Source organism: Podarcis raffonei, chromosome 8 (genome assembly GCF_027172205.1).
Source record: "Podarcis raffonei isolate rPodRaf1 chromosome 8, rPodRaf1.pri, whole genome shotgun sequence".
Classification (NCBI taxonomy): domain Eukaryota; kingdom Metazoa; phylum Chordata; class Lepidosauria; order Squamata; family Lacertidae; genus Podarcis; species Podarcis raffonei.
The window spans coordinates 53,839,221-53,851,253 of NC_070609.1; the positions used below are offsets into that span (position 1 = coordinate 53,839,221).

The window sequence follows — 12,033 nt, forward strand, 5'->3', positions numbered from 1 at the left end:
ATATAAAGAAAAAGGAACCTCCAGTTTCAGAGGCAGTATATCTCAGTATTAGATGCTACAGACATCAACCAGACAGGACAATTCCCTTAATGTCTTGATTGTGGGCTTCCCAATGGTGGCGGTTGGGCTACTGTCAGAAGCAAGATGCTTTCGCATTCTCTTCACTATAGCAACCTAGGAGTTCCCTAGATGGGGTGGCCAAGGATTCAGCTTTCTTAAAGAAATATATATATATATATAAATGATGGTGGTGCCATGCCTCCATTCACTTCCATTCATTTGGTGAACAACTTCCATGTGTGCCTTAGGAAAGCCGTGCAAACCACACCTAAAAACAGGAGAAGGAAAGAAAAGAAAGCTACATTTATAGGCCAAATGAGTGGACACAAGCAGACATTTTACAAAATTGTGGAAAGGGCCGAAGGTAGGGATGGGTGAATCTGTCAATCTCACTTCCTTTCCGATTCACCTGTTTCTAATCTTAAATTCAGTTTGCCACATTTGACAACTATTTATTTATTTTTATTTTTACAGCCCTCTTGAAAACTCGCTCACATTTTAACACAAATTTCGCATGATTTGCACCTTTGCATCAGGAGACCTGAAATAGAGGCAAAACACAGGTGTGAGATATAACCAAAGCCACTTTATTCCCCTGCAACATTAAGAGTTCATGAACTGAATCGGGGGGGGGGGGGAGTATCTGCAGGAAATATTCAAAACCTTCTATTAGACTCCCAAGCCTGCCATGAACCAGCTAGCCTGCCCTCTTTTCCCCTGCCACGCCCGTTAGCACAGTAGCTAATCATACGTTTGGAGAGGATTTTTTTTTTGCTCACAAAACATACTAGGCTGTTAATCAAAGGCATCCTAGAGCCAAGGGCAGGGAAGCTATGGTCTTCCAGATGCTGTTGAACTCCAACTCCCATCAGGCCCAGCACACATGGCCACTGCTCAGGGATGAAGGGAGCTGTGGTTCAGCAACATCTGGAGGGTCAAAGGTTCTCCGCCTCTGCTAGAGAGGGTTCATGCTCATAGAAAAGCAAGATAATCAATACTGAATATGAAGACGGCACAAAATTCGCATGTGGAACAGGGCAGTCATTCCCAAAACTGTGAGAACAATGAGAAATAAATTCATCGTGGGGTTATTGTGCTTATTATTTACTGCATCTATACCTGACCTTTCCTGAAAGGGTAGGGGTGTCCTGTCCTGTCCCCGTCCCCCCCGCAACTACCACATTTATCCTCAGAACCATCTAAGGTAGGTCAGGCTGATGAAAATGTGAGTAGTGGAGCACAGCATTATGTAGTGGATCAAAACAGACATGGGATAAAAATACATGAGAACTAATAACTATTATTTTTTCCATCAGCACCCAGGTGTGATAGTGGTTGGAATGTCAAGAGCAGGGAGAACTGGGTTCAAATCCCTACTCAGCTATGATGCAATCTCGGGACAGTCCCTGCTTCTCCACTTAACCTACCTTACAAGTTTGTCAAAACAGAATCACACACACACCACCCTGAGGTTCTTGCAGGAAGAGCAAGACACATGAGATTAGTATTAATGTAATTTTTTATTTTTTAAAAAATCCTTTCATAATAATAAAAATATCAGGGACAGCTGGGCCCCAGAGACTGGCAAGATAAGGCAAGATAAGAGTATTTTTCAATGAACCAGGGCACCTCTTATCATGACCGATCTTACCTTGCATGGAGAAGACAAGGTAACCAACAAGAACTTTCGATTTGATAGATTGTATTTCTATGCCACTCTGCATCCAAGGGAATCCCAAAGCAGTTTACAAACAACAACAACAGCAACAGAATATGATAGTTACAGCACAAATGGCTGCTCTCAGAGTTTGGAGTTCCCTTCTTAGAGAAGCTAGACTGACGCCCACCTTGTTCTCCTGCTGCCGGCAGGTGAAGAACTTTTTATTCTGACAGGCCTTTGGGAGCTAACTGCTTTTTAAAGGAAATAGCTTTAATAATGCTGTCTGTTTTTCTTGTTTTCATCATCTGTATTTTAGTAGATTTGTGGGGGGGGGGGTGTTTTTAATTGAGATTAATGATTTTTTCTCTGTGTTTTTAGCTTTTTACCTATGTTGTCTTAATTTCCATGAGCTGCCTTGAGTTCCAGTCAGGTGAAAAGGTGGGATATAAATGAATATAATTAATAAATAACACCATTCACAAATCATCAGTAGAACAATTATAAAAGAATTACATCCTATAAAATAATGCTAACAGAACAGCAGCTGAAAAGGAAGCTCCCTATTGTTGCATTTACCCCCTTCACACTCACACACACGCCAACACAAACACTTTCCGTAATCCTTCACTCTTCTCAGTTCAGTTTTTTTCAAATTCTCCTAGGCGGCGCTATGGGTGTGCAAAATTCATGCAGAGTTGCAAAGGTAAAGGAGACACCAATGGGCATTTCCCATGAAACGCCAGCTTCTCAGAATCTAACCTATACAACGGAGCTTCTGGGTTGCAGCCAACTAAGTTTTTGCAGAGTAGGCCAATCAGAATTTACAGGCCTACATCACCCATTTCAGTGGGTCTACTCGGAGGGTAACAAGCACCGGAGACAGCCCTTAGCAAACAAGGGCGTCAATTGAAACGAAGGGAGGCAGTCTTGGGCAAGGACTTTCTGCCTGTCGGAACAAACTGGTGGAACCGTTCCAACCTCCAGGACAAAGCTTAAGCACTTATCAAAGGCCAACGAAAACACTCCCAAGCGTAGAGAAAGCTGCAGAGGACGAAAAAAGTGTTCTGAGCTGTTACACCTGCTTCTCAGGGTAACATGCCTGATACACCAATCACTCAGCAACCGGCATATTGATTTAATTCAAAGCAGGACAGCCAGTTTTTGCTTTTCACCCAGCTTAAAAAAAATTCTGTGCTGCTTTCCAAGCAAGGGAAAACCGTCTCTCTTCTCTTGTCCAACCTGCTTCTAAGTAAATGTCTTAACATTATTCTCTTTCTTTCTTTTGTAATGAAAGAAAGAACAAATAATTATGAGACTCCAAAATAAGTTGTATATAATTCACATAAGGACTGCCAAAAAGAAGTGGGGGAAATTCAGACAGAAGTGGGAATAGGAGACAGAAAAATATAAAGAGGCAAATACTTGAAGTACGGTAAATATGGTACCCTCCAGATGTTGTTGGACTACAAGTCCCATCAAAACCCAAAGAGACAAAAACAATCCATTTTGTTAGGACACCCTGTACTGTAATTCAGTTTGTTTTGGGATTTTACTGATTTTGTTAGGGGATTAAAAAAACACACACAGAGAAAAGGATTATATCCTTCCCTCTAGTTCCAACATTTGGGCAATGAGTGCTGTCACTCACATAGCAAAACAGCACTACTCGTGTACAAGAGAGAGGCAGACTTCAGAGAAGTTTGCAAAAGTTTTTTTTAAAAAATGGGGGGGACAGCCCAATGAGGGCTGAGCATGCTCAGTGCCCATGGCATGCTGACTGTGTTTGCGGAAAGATGGAAACATAGAAAGCTGCCTATACTGAGTAGGACCTTCATTCCATCCAGCTCACTATTGTCTGCCCTGACTGGTAGCAGCTCTCCAAGTTTCAGGAAGTGCCAGGAATTGAACCTGGGATGTTCTGCATGCAAAGCAGACTCTCTTCCACTGAGCTATAGCCCTTCCACCTCTTTCAAACATAGAAAATGGGAAATTAAACAGTGTGCCTAGACTCCACACTACAGCCTTTTGTCGCAGCTCCCACTTGTTTTGAAACAGCCACTAGGTAAGCTTCCAAAAAGGGTGGTATAACTCAAACACTATTTCAAGGGAAGTGTCCTATGCACAAGAAACTGGCGTAAAGCAAACTGGTTTAAGTTCAGCTGGTGTACTGTTACACCACCTCCAACCTTTATTCAGCAGCAGGGACGCTGCCTTTAAAATGGTGGCCTATGCCTGGTTGCCAGGTCACATGACCAAGTTAAGGATCTCGCTTAAGCCCTACCCACCACCCACCCTGGGTCTCACTGGTGCCATACCTCCAAAACACCCCTTTTACTCTGGCCTTGGCTCAGCTAGCTTTGGCTCAGCCAGCTGAGCCATGATGAGCAAGTTATGTCGGTGTATCTTTAGCTGAGCCAGGGCTGGGGACTTAATGCCAGCTGAGCCTGGAATCAGGTGTCTGAGTCAGAGATCCACTCCATCCTGACCTGCTCATTCCTTTGCCAGGCTTAGGCCAGCTCAGCCAGCAGCGGTTCCATTCCTGAACAGAGTTTGGATCTGGTGTACTTTACACTGGCTTAACCTAGGCCATCTAGGTGCAAAACAATGACTCAGCCAGGCAGATGCAGTCTGAGAGTTACAGAACTGGGTACCTCTGAGCACATGTTGACACCAAGAAGCTGAGACTGGTACCTTGCTAATTACTACAATACTCAAACTAAAACACAGGCATCTCTGAATCTTGCAATGCAGTTCTCCAGTCAAGTAATGTGTACAAAAATGCATATATTGAGGTAAAATATGCATTAAATGTATATATGTATGAGTCAAAACAACATGCAAAATTGCATTATGTTAGGAGAAACTGCTTTACAAAGATATGGATATTAGGGGGTGAAATCACAAACATAAATGTGTATATTGGAATAAATTTGCACCAAAAAGGCTGGTAAATTTTCATGAGGACATTTTAAATAGCCACAAATTGATGTAGGAATGTGGATAACTAAATTTATGATTGGACAAATGAGAAACTGACAGAAACTGAAACTAACCAAGATTTGCCCATACCTACCCTCAGTATCAGTTCAATAGAATATGTAGCTACTTTGTTGTTTGGTCATCCTGGCCGCCATTTTGTTTCCAGGCTCATTTCAACGTGGTGCTGATAAGCCGCTGTCTTCCAGATATCTTCATCTCTGATTCACATCTTCCCTGACCTGCTGGCTGTGGTTGATGGAAGCTGGAGTCCAAGAACATCTGGACAGCATGAGATTGGGGAAGGCTATCCTAAACAGTTTGGAATTCCCAGAAGAGCCTGCTTGTCCTTACAGATCAGCTGAAGCAGCTCTTTTGAGGATCCCACCTTCCTCAGAAATACAGCTGATGGAACAAAAGTTACACCAGTTACACCCAAGGAAATCTGTCTGGAACTCTCTCAAATGGCTTTGTTCTTTGCTACTGATTAAAGACTTGTATATTCCAGGAGGCGTTTGTTAGTTTTGTCTGGCTGGCTGATTTCCTTAATATTGCAATAGGCACTGTCTGTCTCAAAACTATTTTCCAATTGGCTGTTTTTGACTGTTCTTTAATTTTCTTATAATGAGATTGCTTTTATACCTTATGGTTCGCCACCTGAGGCATCTCTGGGTTAAAAAGTGGAGCATGCATTTGCACTCAAACACTAAGGTCTTTGGACCATGTTCTTCCACAAGTAGTACTTTCATCACAGGCAACATCAACAAGGGAGGCAACTTTTTGGATAGTTATGGCCCAGCTGCAGAACATCCTGCCCAGGAATTCTACAACACCCCATTGCCAACTTCATAGTCCTTTATCCAATGCTAGGCAAAGACCACAGCCTCTTAAAATTAATTTTAAATACTTCAAACTCTCTGATTATTAACTGTTACTTTATCTGCATTGCTTTACATTGTCTATGCTCACCTGATCTGGTTTCTATTTCTTTTTTTAATCTACCTTGAAATCACTGAGAGGAAGCAGTACATGGACACCAAAATGAATAAATAAAATAATTTTTGTACAAAATTATTAGGGTTAGCAGCACTTAGAGATGGGGGAGAAATGTGATTCAATTCACACTTCAAGAGCAAACTACCTAGGTTTGCATTTTTGAAACAAATAGTGAACAGAAACATTGGCAATCCTGTGAAATCCATCCTTCTAATTTTGCAGTGCACAAGGGCAAAGTGTCCATGAAATGAATATAATTGTGAAAATAACATACCCCCAAAAAGCATAATGTTAGGGGAAATTGCTTTGCAAAAATGTGCATTTTAAGGGACACTGCATATTAAAAGGCATGTAACGGGACACATTCTCAGTAGGATGCTAACAAATTTTCATGAGGACTCTTGAAAAAAAGTTTTGCAACAGATGTGGAACTGTGGAGAGTGGAAGTAAATTGAGGAACTAAGAAAAAACAAAACTGACAGGTTCACCCATCCCTATTATTGCATGTAGGGAACCTTTGGCCTTCCAGATGTTGATGAACTACAACTCCCATCATCCATGACCATTGACCAAGCTTCCTGGAGCTGATGGGTTTTGTAGTTCAGGAACATCTAGAAGGCCGAAAGGCTTGCTACACCTGCCATATACATTCAGGAGTAAGTCCCATTTAATTCAATGGCAGTTACTTCCAAGAGACGAGTACAGGACTGCAAGGTTAATATCATGGAAGAGCCCTAGCATAGACTTCCCCCAACATCTAATACTCTATGTGTAAGGAATATTTTCAGCCTGGGGAGCATTCCAATCAAACGAGCCTCCGCGTGCAGCCGCACTGTCTAGACACACACTTGGCACCCCAGGGTGGGGGGGAAGCCTGGGTTTTCACAGGGCAAACAGACCACCCCTTCCCATAATGCAACTTCAGCACTTGTAGGTCTCCATACCTATCTGTAATATTCTATTTAAAAGGCTGAAATGTATATATGTGTATATGTATATAATAATACACACATATATACAGTACAGTACATACTTGTGTGTGTGTATGAACCTTCAGAAAATAAAGGAAGGGAAAACCCCTCTTCTTCACATCTGCAAAATTAAAACAGCACGCCAAAATGGCTAACACAAATAGATGGCAGAAGGAGATAACTGGAGGGGTTGGTCCTGGTCCAGAAGATGTGGGTTCAACTTCATAACAGCCATTAACTCCCTGGGTGGCCTTTGGAAGGAGAAGAAAAAGAAAGAAAATTACTCCCTCTTCGCCTCGGTTTCCCCATGGGTAAAATGGGAAGCTTAAGTTCAAGAGGGGTTAGCCGTGTTAGTCTGTCACAGCAAAACTTGCAAAGAGTCTTATGGCACCTAAAAGGCTAAGAAATGCAAACGCTTCGGCTGTAATAAGTCTGTCGGCCTTTAAGGTGCCACCAGACTCTTTGTTGTTTTTTTGATGGGGATATTAAATCTGTAATTAGAGAGAGTTATACTAAGTCACTGCACAGACATTTGCACACGCCAATATTTTTATTAATAACGCGAAGCATACAGCTCCAGAAGTGTGTGCCTGTGCAGGGACTATGAACTCTTCCAGGATGGAAAACAAAAATATTTCGAATCTTTAGGTTTCCGAGTCAACCATATGCAGAGGAGAGGGGAAATATCACAACCTTAAGAGATTATCCAGTCTAACTGAAAGTGTGGGGGTTACTAGAGGGCTCATGAGAACCTTCTTATTCCCAGTTGGGAGTGATGGAGGTATTCAGAAAGAGCCAGAATGGTGTTGTGGTCAGTGTATTGAACTAGGACCTGGGAGAGACCAGGGATCAAGTCCCAACTCACCCATGAAGCTCCCTTAGTGACCTGAGGCCAGTCACACTCTCTCCCTCACCCTAATGTTCCTCACAGAGTTGTTGTGATAATATGGAGAGGGGGAAAGTCAAGAGCCATGCACATGTGTGGACGATGGGGAACGGGGGTATGTGTGCTCAGGCTGACGTGTGCTGAGGGGGGGCTGGAAATCTCATCACAGTTCTGCTCTCCTCACAGTGGAGCAGGGTCATCCTCTCCCATTTTTAGGCACTTGATAATGTTCTGCCCCTGCTTGCAAAGATGCAGCTACTACTGCAGTCGAAGTATTTGGCAGGTATGAGGTGCCCCCAGTGCGAAGAGATGCGTGAATTCCAAAGAAAGCCGTTCCAAACTGATCCATGCAAAGGGAAGCCAAACTTATCAAGCAGGATGTTACGGTTCCTTCTGCGTTTGCGAAACTATTTGCTAAAGCGACACACAGCAGAATGCAGGGAAGTGGGGAGAAATCTCCAGATTGAGCTCATATTTTCCTTTAATCAAAAGGAGTCCAACAGACCCCCTAAAAAGCAGATTAGATTTCAGCTCCTTCGTGTGTGTGTGTGTGTGTGTGTGTGTGTGTGTGTGTGTGTGTTTCCAAACACAGTCATCTCCTAGCAAAGCCTCCCTCAGCCTGGTCATGCAGGATCTATCAATGTGCAGATAAAGCAGAAAATAGAGACATCCTTACGAAATGAATCTACAATTGACACAAAGCAGAGGTGACAACCACGGCAGAGGAAGCCACGGCTAAATGTTTCAATACCTTGAAAAATTATCTACAGTCCTCTTAAAACTGCAGTGGCTAAGCAAGAGGAAAGCTACGGCAAGGACAGCTCATGAAAGGCATTTACATCTGCAATGGAGCAGCGCGTTCCTGGTCGGCATTTCGTTCACCAAAGAGTCCAAAGCTTGCACATTAATAAATAATAATAATAATAATAGCTTTATCATTTTTAGCAGAATGTCAATCACCGAGAAAAGGTTATTATTACACAGCAGCCACCTTACCTTCTGCCTCTGAGTCACTGACTGGAGTGGAAAGCTTCTTTAAACAGCTCTGCTGCAATTGAGCGAGAAACAAATTGGGTTACTCATTTGACTACACACACACATATGCACAGACCATACGAACATTAAATACACTCAAAACTTTGCAAGATGATCTCTTACTTGCTGAGTGCAATTGTTGGGAGATTATGACAGACAGTCTTGACAGAAGCATAGGGAAGAGAGAGATTTGAAGCACTAAAAATTAACTTGGGGACAAATAGCTGTGCCACAGACATGCTGAAAACTGATCAAAGTGCACACCTGTGTGGATTCAGCATGTAAGAATGCCAAGGAATTCATTTTACAGAAAGCCAGTATGTTTCCAAAAGGCAAAACACCATGCACTCTTAAAAAAAATGTAGAATCTGATTCTTGATTCTTTAGGACAAATGAAATGTAAAAAGAAAAATCTCCTTAGAAAATATTCTACCGGTAACTCACACAGAGAAATAATGTCTCCTTAGTAAGATGCCTGGGAGGTTCTAGCCGATCTACTTATTTTGACCAGAATTTAAATAGCCATTTTCATAGTCCTGAGCTATATGAAAGACAGCACAGAACTAAAAAAAACTTCAATAAGCCACATGGGATCATACATATTTAGCCAAGGAAATAAAACTGCTACTCTGGGAATTAGAGAAGCATTGGGTTTATTTAAACATTTTGCAGTTTTCAGATACCAAGAATTTACATTTATATCACTAACAGGAATGCAACAGTTCTGCGTCACTGTTATTTTAACAGAATAACTGTGCACTGATAGTTGCATATTAATTTGCAATGCTAAACTTTTCACTAAGGAGAATATAGCAATATTACTTGCAACTGTCATTCACAATTTGTGTGCTGGCATTACTCTGAACCAAGAAAAGCTGGGGACCATGTTCTGGGTTTGTAGCAATTCAATTCACTTTAATATAACTAATATTGAGGAAGCAGACTGCAGATGTGCACCCAGATCCTAACCATGCTAAAGTGGAAGAAAGTCCCATTGATTTCACAGCATTTACTCTCAAGTATATAGTGTGTAAGATTGCAGGTGAAGACTGCAATCCAGTATGTGTATACTTGAGAAGAAATCCCCTTTTCAATTCATGGGACTTTTTTGCAGGTAAGCCTCAAGTTGCAAAACCTCACAGAGAATACATTTGATGAGGACCAACCAAAATCTTGAAGAAGTAAAACTGTAGCCATCTGGAGAATATGAGAAGGAGGAATGAGGTCCTTCAAGAAAAGACATGAAAACAGAACCTTACACAACTCAGCCTGCAGACAACCTTATCTGTCTTGCTTTCATTGATCATTTTAGTATCATGGTTCAATAAACTGCTTTTCAATTTTGTTTGTTTGGTTTGGTTTTGTTCCCCCACCCCACTCCATCTCACTCCACAGTGACTGTGGAAATGGAGAAAGATAAGTTACTGCCTGGGGAACTGATAAGTGGGAGCCGCCCCACCTCTTCAGGTACTTTGGGGGAGCATCTCCATAAGGGGACACACACACACACACACACACACACACACACACACACACACCAGGATAAATGCAAAATTAACCCCTGAAGAAGTGTTAAGAAACACACAGGCACATGAGTTCTCAACTCACAACCACTCAAAATGAGACTCTTTGCTCACCAGCCTACAAAACACACCCCCTTACTGTACCTGAGAACACACTTCTATTCCATTTTAATCAATCACTAAGAACTTTCAGAAACCACCAGCCACGAAAGGAAAACCCACCACGAAATATGCTCTAGGTGCCTGGGATGGTAATTAATCCGTATTAAGATACCTCTGTTATGTGCAATAGGGTTGCTCTGCTTCTCCCCCACCCACCTCGATGCACAAATTTGCTGAGCCCTTATTCTGCTGGGGAGGGGAAGGAGCGAGCAGGGAAGCCGGGGCAGAGAGAGAGAGAGAGAGAGAGAGAGACTGAACGGGTATCCCAAATACCTGATCCGGGAATCTTAGAAGAGAAAATATGACGACCTCGCTTTGAACACTGGGTTAATAATGATCTGTTTTATTTAAAACGTTGAGCACCACGGTTGCGTTCTTTCAGTGCCGCCGCCCCCATGCAAAAAAATTAAATAAAAAATGAATGAATGGCTTTGCAATCGTTACATCGAAAGCAAGCTAAGCCCATCCTGCAGCGTGCTGCAAAACCAGGAGGAATTTAGCAAGGAACAAGAGCTAAGGCAGGTAGAGCTATCCTACCCCAAACCTTAATCAGCGGAGAGAAGGGAGGGGGTGTATCCCGAGCCACAGCATTGCAAAGGGGGGATGCACAGCTCTGCTCCTCCCCCTAGAGGATGTCTGCCTGTCTGCCTGCCTGCCTTCCAGTCCACCCGCCCAGCCCCTGCTCACCTTTCCACTCCGGATCCCTCCTTTGCAAGCGCCAGGAAAGAACACGAGCAGGGAGCGAGGCTGCAGCTGTCCACTGGGGCCATAGCGCCTTCGCCCAGGTTTGACTGGCGTCTCTGTAGCAACGCCGAGTGGCAGGCTCTTTCCGCCAATCGGGACGACGCGTCCGGCAAAACGCCAAAGGCCAACACCAATAAGCGGGGAGAGAGAGATATATAGGCGGGGCTTGCTGGAAGAAAGGCGCTTGGGTAATGTAGTCCCAAACGTTACCTGTGCTCTTAGCGGAAAATGAACGCTGCTTTGGCGGGGATTTTTCCCCCCCAGCCAGCTTGCTGTTTCTCTTGATTTGCCCGCCGCCAGCTCCTCTCCTCTTCACCATTTCCTTCTTCATTTCCTGATGTTTCAGTCTCGCTGCTTCTTACTACACCCCCAGGATCCCTGATTAAAGGGGTAGGGGATGTCACGGCACAATAACCCAGTTTAAAAATCGGTTTCGCCTCTGCTGCGGCGCTTATCAAGACCCAGATTCCCAAGGCGGAGGAAAAGCACCGCAGACCACAGGAGTTTGCAGTGCACTAAGGCTATACAATCCAGGGACGGAGTAATTTGCCCACCTAGGTATTGCTAGACTACAACTCCCGTCTTCCCTGATCATTGGCCTTACTGGAGGGGGGCTGATGGGTGTTGGAGTCCAGCTACATCTGGAGGGTCAGAGGTGCCCCGTTGAGCTCAATGGGGTTTGCATTTGTGGAGACTACGTGTCTGGGATTTACACTGTGCATAAAAGCGAACTGACGGGTGCACTCAATTCTCATTGGGGTAGGAGGCAGCAAAAATAGAGAGAGAGAGATGAGGGCAGTAGAAATCTTCCTTCTTTCGGCCAATTGCTTAACACAATTCTTGTGGGTAGAGTCTCTCAGCCAGGTTCCTCCCAACCCCAATTTATCTGTTAATATCTGGGAATGATCGAAACTTTGCAGGTGGTCTGGCTGAAAAATAAATAGAACTCCGAATTTGACAGTTATGTATTCTCTGATAGGAAAACTGAAAACATACAAAACCCACGAAAAGCTGCCTTAT

At 43.3% G+C, this 12,033-nt stretch overlaps 1 long non-coding RNA gene across 3 annotated transcripts; it reads right to left on the bottom strand.

The window, feature by feature from the left end:
* Window positions 1-237: 237 nt before the first annotated feature.
* LOC128419431 (uncharacterized) lies at window positions 238-11,715 on the bottom strand. 3 transcript variants are annotated; one of them, XR_008331847.1, is made up of 5 exons: window positions 10,957-11,580; window positions 8,546-8,597; window positions 4,794-6,914; window positions 2,107-2,130; window positions 238-328 (listed from the first exon to the last, which is right to left on the bottom strand). It is a non-coding gene; the product is annotated as an uncharacterized LOC128419431 (long non-coding RNA). The 3 variants fall into 3 exon arrangements; XR_008331846.1 differs by having other exon boundaries at window positions 2,107-6,914; window positions 10,957-11,715; XR_008331848.1 differs by lacking the exon at window positions 2,107-2,130 and having other exon boundaries at window positions 241-328; window positions 10,957-11,579.
* Between the last annotated feature and the right edge of the window lie 318 nt (window positions 11,716-12,033).